At 36.5% G+C, this 8,101-nt stretch overlaps 1 pseudogene; it reads left to right on the top strand.

Moving 5' to 3' along the window:
• Positions 1-5,638: 5,638 nt before the first annotated feature.
• LOC137738399 (F-box protein At5g49610 pseudogene) lies at positions 5,639-7,173 on the top strand (annotated as a pseudogene).
• Positions 7,174-8,101: the final 928 nt, after the last annotated feature.

The following is an 8,101-nucleotide window of genomic DNA, read 5'->3' as shown; positions in this document are numbered from 1 at the left end:
ATAAAATGTAGGAAAGTTCAGGTGATTTGTAGCTACACATGCGGTTTATGCAGAGCTGAAGATGCAGGAAACTATACCACAGTCCAGTAGGGTAACAAAGACCTGGGAATGTCTTGTGTGCTTGACTGCTTGTAACCCCATGGTAGTACCAAGTTTCTTTCCGGCTATTGTAATACGTGGCTGTTATGCGCAACTTACATGTCACGGATGCTACCGTGGCATCTTGTGTCTTTCATAAAGCGTTGTATCATTGACATGAGACATCACAATGCTACTCGTAACATGTAAAGTGTAGGCCTAAGAGGGAAGAACAAAAATAGTGGAATGCCTAAAGGATTGAGGGCTCGTTTACTAATCCGTAATCAAATTGAAAGGAATTGAATTAAGGAGGAATTGGATTGAGAAAGAATTGAAGTGAGATGAAATTAGAATCAGATTCCTGTTGAAGTTGTTTATTAAAACTGTATGGAATTAGAGTAGGAATGATGTTGAGTCCATATAAGTTGTTACATTTCCATAAATAAATTATTTTCATACTAATTAATTAAATTAAATTCTTAATTAAATTTATATAATAAAATTCATCTATATAAAAATATATAAATAGGCTTTATTTATTTATTAAAATGTGGCAGGAATGATGTTGAGTCCATATAAATTGTCTACTAATTCACTTTCATATAAATTTTGTTTTATACTGTTCATAATTTTTTTTCCCTTCACCCAATTCTTTTTTTCCGCTCTTGGACCGTGATACTCTTTCTTTATCATTCCAAATTCTTTTTTCATTTCTTTTCTCTCCATCTTCTTCCAGAACCTCCTTCCTCCGTGAATCTCTTATTTCTCATCCCCAATTTTTTTTTTTTCTTTTCCTTTCTCCATCTTCTTCCCTGTCATCCTTGCTCCCTGATACTCTTCTTACCATCTCCCAATTCTTTTAGCTTCCTCATCTTTTTTCTTTTCTTTTCTCCATCTTCTTCCTTGTCGATTCAATGCCAGATGAGCACCAAACGAGTTACAAACCCAGTTGTCGCCAATGACAACCTATTCTTCACCAACTACATCTTCGAAACCCATCCTGACAAAATCATCATGAACTAGTCAGCTTGAGCCCAGTCATCGCCAGTGGACGGTATTGAGCTGGAGTTGGCACTCTGCTGAAAGGCACAAGGACATGGGTAGTTTGGGTAGAAAAGTCGGATTCCTGATGGAGGCTTCTCCTCGGAATCCAAATACCACCTCTGTGGAGTAGATCCAATTCCGAGAGATTTAGGAGTTCAATTCCTGATTTTGTGTGAGCCCTACCTTGTTTCCGATTACTGAAATGTTGGTAAACGGTTGAATGCCTCAAAAAAAAGTGCAAATCCGTTTCTTTGTATTCCATTACAGTTAAGTAAACACGCCTTGAGGGGTCAAGTGAGACCCTCAGAGCAACTTCAGCGTTGCAAAGGCTACATAGAACAACTTACTATTGAATCCCCCCAGTGAACTGTAACTGCCTTTAATGAACACTAACTGCCTTTTGCATCTCCACCTCTAAACTAAATAGCCATGACAATAGGCAATAAAATATTATTATTTTTTATTTTATAAAATAATACAAAATAATTTTATTTGTAATTTTGGATAAGATTTTTAATCGTTCTTGTTACGCCAAGTGTCATTATCCGAAAAGACAATTTTTGGTGATAGATTTCGATAAGATTTTTATCCAATGCCGTTGTGCCACGTGTCATTACCTTTTCAGAATCGTTAAGGATAGATTTCCGATAAGATTTTTAATCAATCACGTTGTGCCATGTGTCACAATCTGTTTACAATCTTTGAGGATAGATTTCGATCAAATTTTTAACAAATGACGGCATACCACGTGACATTATCTATAACCTAATCCTTTCTTTTTCCTCCGTATAACCCACCATCCATCCTAAGCAATCACACACCAAAATCAAAATCTCTATCATTATTCATAGTTTATGCTTCCTTCTTCCAATGTCTTATTCAAGGATGTTGTGGGAAATTGATGAGTAAAAGAAAAAATTGTTTAAGCAAAGGGAAGAAATGTTCAATCTCTAGAAAGAATTACAAAGGGATGGACGTTATAATGAAAGACTCATTCAACGATATACTTCACTTCAGGACCCATATATGCACAATGCCCGGCAAATTGACTTGATAAAGCACTAGTGGGAATTGAAACAAGCTTAAGAAACTTAAGTTCATTTAGTGTGCTTGTTTTTATTTGGTGTGTTTATTTAATTTTATTTGATGTGTTTTTTAAGTTCGTTTAGTGAGTTTTTTTATTTTTTATTTGGTGTGTGTGTAATTTTATTTGGTATGTTTATGTAATTTTATTTGGGGTGTTTATGTCATTTGAATAAGATCCTCTTAGTTTAAATAAATTACCAAATTAAATCAATACACTCTTAGTTTAAATAAAGTACTAAATTCAATAAATTGGAAACAACATAAAGTACTTTATTCAATAAATAAGAAATTACAACCCAAAGTGATTGGAAAATTATGAGCTCCAATTAAAAACAAATTCCCTAGTCCCTCGTGAATGCAAAATCATCACCTAACCAATTTGTGGTGCTAGGACCGTCTCCTTTTGCTCTCGTTTCTCTTGCACGCCTCCTTCGCACCACGTCCGCTTTCTCCGAATTCCAAAAATATTTAGAATTCAGAGACATTGCCTCTACATGCTCCTTCATAATGTCACGATCTTGTTGAGCCCTTCTTTTTTCTTTAAGCTCTTCCCTTTCTTGCCTAAGTAGCTCTCTCTCTCTCATTAGCTTGAAATAATCTCTCAACAGCTGCAACTTTTGCCTCCTCTCTAGCCTTATCAACCTCAAATTTAGCCATTTCCCGCACCAAAATCAATTCACCTTGGCGAGCAAGTTCTTCCATATATTTTGCATAATCATTCTTCGAAGCACTCCATTTTCTCTTTGAAGCCTTCTTACCTTGAGGCCTAATTGGATAACAGGTCAACCTCGACGCTTGTTCAGGGGGCTTTTCCGGCACTTCTCCTGTGTCGGTTTCATGAACATGCGAGTCATGAACGGGCGTAGAGTGTAGAAGGGTGCTGTTCATGACAACTTCTGGACTGACAGGCACACCTCTGAATTTAGGACAATCTTTGACAATATTCCAACATTCCCATTGGGTGAATGATTTGTTTTTGTTTTTGGTTTTGGCATTATACCAAGCTTGTGCTTGAAGTGTCTACATAATGTGGGAGAAGAAATACTTATAATCAAAGTAGCTAATGTAAATTTGGGTATAGTACAAACAAATAAATAATATATTGTTACCTGATTCGCTAAATTTTCCCCACTTTGAAGATTACCACTAGCTTGTGCCAAGGCGTCTCTCCAAAGACTAAATGATTGGTTGAATATTCTCTAACGACTAGACATCGATTCTTTGGTTCTTTTCCCACCAATTTTCTCAAAAAAATTGGTATGAATAAGACTCCACATTTCTCGCAATTGTATCTCATTACCCGTAATCGAATCATGAGTAACTTCAACCCAGCTAGAACATAACGTAACATCTTCAATAAGCGTCCAATTCGTAGCAGCATCATTAGTCATTTTGTTGGAAACCAATTGGATTGAAACTTTGAGAGAAAGATTGGAATGTGGTTGAAGGTATTTGAGAAAATATGAAATTGTGGTGTAAGGTAGAAGATAATGAGAAGGCATTTATAGGAAAGTAAAATCATTTTTTTTTTAGATTTTTTATTAATTTTTTATTAACTTAATTAATTTATGCCGTTGGATTAAAAAAAATTTGAAATCCAACCCTCCAGATTGTGCTACGTGGCACAACGGTAACATTTCAGAATTTTTTAATGTGAATTTTTTTTTAAAATTTTTTAAAGGCGAATAGCGTGGACCGTTGATCTTAAATCCAACGGTTGATATTGCGGAAGGTTTCAAATTTGTTTTGACCATTAGAAATCCAACGGTCTAGAAAAAGTAACCATTGAAATCCAACAGATGAGAACGTGCCACGTGACCACCAACGGAAACTTTTCCGCCGTCTACACCGCGGGCCCCAAAGCCTAAAAAGTTATCGGGAACGCGCCCTCACGCGTGCGTGTTATGCACACGCCTGACGCAAAAGTAATTAAATCATGGTTGACGCAAAAGTAATTAAATCATTAGGACTCAATCGCCCGAATGGGGTAGAGCAAGGAGCTGGGGCTATTGGGTCCTATTCAGTCGCTGGTCCATCAGGCTACTCCCCCCGGTGGAGTTGCTTTCATAGGCAGTGTGTAGCTCCCTCATTGATGAGGTCAGTTGGCAAGAATAACATGCATGTTTTCTTGCACTAGAGTTCAAATTTTTTTTTGTATACATTAGTAGCTTAAAATAATCAAAATAAAAATCAGTTACTGTCAGGCTAACGTCCACTTAGAAGGAAAATCTCTTACAACCGGTGACACGATGTGATGCGTATAACAATTTTAAAACACATGACAATTATATATTGAGAACTTTAACGAAAAACTCTCGATACTGTTCACTTTAATGAAAAACCATATTTTTACACTAAAAAGTCAATCCTGGTACTATTCACTTGATCCTTTATTTTGTCTTTATCGTTAAAACTCAAAGTTTTCAAGCCATTTTCATTAATTTTCATTTAGCGGTGACACCACTTAAACAATGTATTAGTTGCAAAACTTCGCCGATTAGCACGAATCTCTTTTTCTCGGATAACTTCCTCAGTGCTCAACATATGTGACCCATTCTCATTGCCCAACTTGGTTGGAGCCCACAAAGCCCATCATCCAGTCAAATTTGATCAATTCTTTATTTCCCGATTCTCAAAAGGTTTTTTTTATTAACACCCCACATTAAAAATTTAATATTAAATGACTTATATATATCTAATATGTAATGACAAGTTTGTCCTTGTAGGGTTTAGAAATATAGGATAGATATCCAAGTCATGAGCGGGATGAGATGCCTCGACCTTCACAACTATAAGACAGATATCCAAGTCAGCTACTTTCAGTAACTCTATATCCTCAAACATTGAGAAGTTAATCCTAGTTCTGAGGGGCTGCCTAAACTTCTGGCCCAAACCGTGTTCAACATATACAGTCACAGGTGGATGAAGGTTGAAATGTATTGTCATTTCTGGAATTCACCTGAGGGTTGCTTGAACTTATGGCTCAAACCGTGTTCAAAATGTACCGTCATAGGTGGATGAAGGTTAAAATGTATTGTCATTTTTGGACACACACCTTCACTGATCAATGTTCACTGGTTAGAAAAAAGTAGAGCAAATCCTTGTTGCCAAAAAATAATTTAGGGGAAAAAAGTTGAGCAAATCCTTCATGACATGAATGATTTTGTATCAAACGGCATAAGAAGAAAGAAACCATTATGAAGAGAGTAGAGTGCATGTAGAAAATGTGGGGTATATGTAGAAAATGTGGAGTGTATGTAGAAGATGTAAGGTATATGTTGAGAGTGTGGGGTGTGAAGGTATTATGAGAAAATACGTGGGGGTTGCAATAAGATAAATTTTAATTGAAAAAACATATGTGAGGTGTGTTAATTATGTGGAATATATTCAACAACATGTGGGTGTTAATATAACAAACCTTCTCAAAATCCCTAATTTACAAACAATCTCCATCTTTTTGCCCCAAATTAAGGATCAAAGATGCACCTTTTATCAACCTTTACGTTTCGGTTGCTCATAACTCCTCTTTGAAAGTAAAAGAATGGCGAACTCTGAAACTTAGAAGTGAAATCCCACTTCATCTTGATGCATCAAACTGCGTTCGATCGAACACCCATCTCGAATTCTTCACCCGGTAAGCGATTTCCACACCCTTTTCGTAATTTAGGCATCTGGGTAATTTGAATTCTGTTCATATTTATTAGAATTTGATCATGGATTCCCAAAGACGTGTTTTTTCCTGGATGAAGTCGTCCTCCAAATCCTTTCAAAACTGCCCATTAAGTCTCTTTTCAGGAGCAAAACTGTTTGTAAACTTTGGTACAGATTGGTTTCTGATGAGTATTTCATTCAATTGTACAATGAAACTTCTGCCAAGAACCCTATGCTATTGGTTCATGTTTCTGACTCGTTAGGATTGAAATCTGATTTGATTGTTGTGGACAATCAGATGGGTGTTTCCGAATTTTCGTTAGATTTCTTGAGGGATAGGGTTATGGTCAGAGCCTCTTGTAATGGCGTATTGTGTTGCTCTAGCATTCCTGATAAGGGTGTTTACTATGTCTGTAATCCCATGACTCGAGAGTTCAAGTTGCTTCCGAATAGTAGGGAGCGACATGTCACCCGATTTTATCCTGATGGTGAGGCAACCCTGGTGGGATTAGCTTGCAATTTGTCTACTCAGAAGTTTAATGTTGTTTTAGCGGGTTATAATCGTACTTTTGATCATAGGTCAGATGGAACTTTTGTATGTATGATATTTTATTCTAAGTCGAACAAATAGAGGAAGTTTGTTTCGTTTCACGGTGATCAATTCACCCATATGAATAAGAACCAAGTCGTGTTTGTTAATGGTGCACTTCATTGGTTGACTGGTAGTTCCTGTATTCTCACGTTCAATTTGGAGTATGATGTTTGGAGGAAGATGTCATTGCCAGAACAAGTGACTTGTGTATCTGGAAATAGGTTTTACTTGTTGGAGTCGAATGGTTGCCTGTCGGTGATCCAGATTTTAGATGCTTGGATGAAAATTTGGGTGTTGAAAGAGTACGAGAGTGAGGAGTGACATTTGGTGGATACAGTGAGTCTTCGATGTATCAAAGGACTTGTCCCGGGCATCTTCCCCATATGTCAGACTGGTGAATGTGTTTTCTTGGCAACCCATAAGCAGATATTGGTGTTTTATCGGAAGACTCGTGCGTGGAAAGAGATGTACTCTGTGAAGAACAACTCCACACTCCTATTGTGGCACTCGGCACATGCATTTCGGAGCACAATTTTTTCTTGTCAGTAAGGTGTGAAACTACATGTAATGAGCTTCTTCTGCACATAGATTTCCTAAGTTAATTATCTGTATGTTTGGCCGATTGGGGTTTGTCAACGGCTATCAACATTTGACTTATGCTGTACAAATTGTAATCTTGTGTTTTTGGCTTTGGAATATATCTGCTGCTTCCTTTGCTCACATCAATTACTCTTAAAATGTCTTTTATCATGTAATTCTTATTTTCTTGATAGTAGAAAGAGGACTGTGGCCGTGACGGCCGCTTTTCCTATCAAATGAAAGTTGGCTGAGAGCGATCGGTTCGGTCACACTGCTGGCATCTCATCTTATCACTTGGCGAATTTGAATCATATTATTGTTAGCTCATTGTGAGATTAAGCCCATCCTCTCACCCTTAGTGTATATTATATCGTTTGTTAAAAAAAAAAAAATGACCTCTTTACTGAAGAAACTTGCATTCAATTGGGAATATATTCACGTGAAAAGTATATTACTGTGAAAATTAAGACTTTCCCTTCCCGTTGCCATTGAAAAAAAAAAGTCTGTTTGGAATTGCTTTTCCATAAAGCACTTCTCGTAAGAGATTCTGCTAAAAGCAGGTGGAGGTAGGGATGGCAACAGTTCGGTTTGGGGACAGAAATGCTATATCCATCCCCATAACCATGAAAATTAACCATATTCATAACCGCAAATTAACCATTGGGGATTATCCATAACCATATCCACCGGGTAACGAATTTTCAATCTGTTATCGATTATATCCATCTTCGTCAAAAAACAAAAAAAAATTATATTCATCCAATTGACACATTATAAATTTGAGTAGATACTAATTCCGTCGTTAAATAGCAACATCCAATTACAAAAAACATAACAATATATTTGAAGTTGTTTATGATAACATGCACCAATTTCTTGACAGTGAGACTCTTGAAGAGTGATGAATTTGATAAATTTGTAACATTTGATAATTTATATATAAAATGATTCAATGAATTAATTTAGTTGAGTATAACAATAAGAATATTGAATTGATGATGTTGTTGGTATGCCCCATGCATGATGTTTGGTGCATAATAAAGATAGTATAGGGTTTGATGCATACATAAT

Source organism: Pyrus communis, chromosome 13 (assembly GCF_041283825.1).
Source record: "Pyrus communis isolate YQ-2024b chromosome 13, ASM4128382v1, whole genome shotgun sequence".
NCBI classification, from domain to species: Eukaryota; Viridiplantae; Streptophyta; class Magnoliopsida; order Rosales; family Rosaceae; genus Pyrus; species Pyrus communis.
This window is presented reverse-complemented; position numbering and strand designations above follow the sequence as displayed.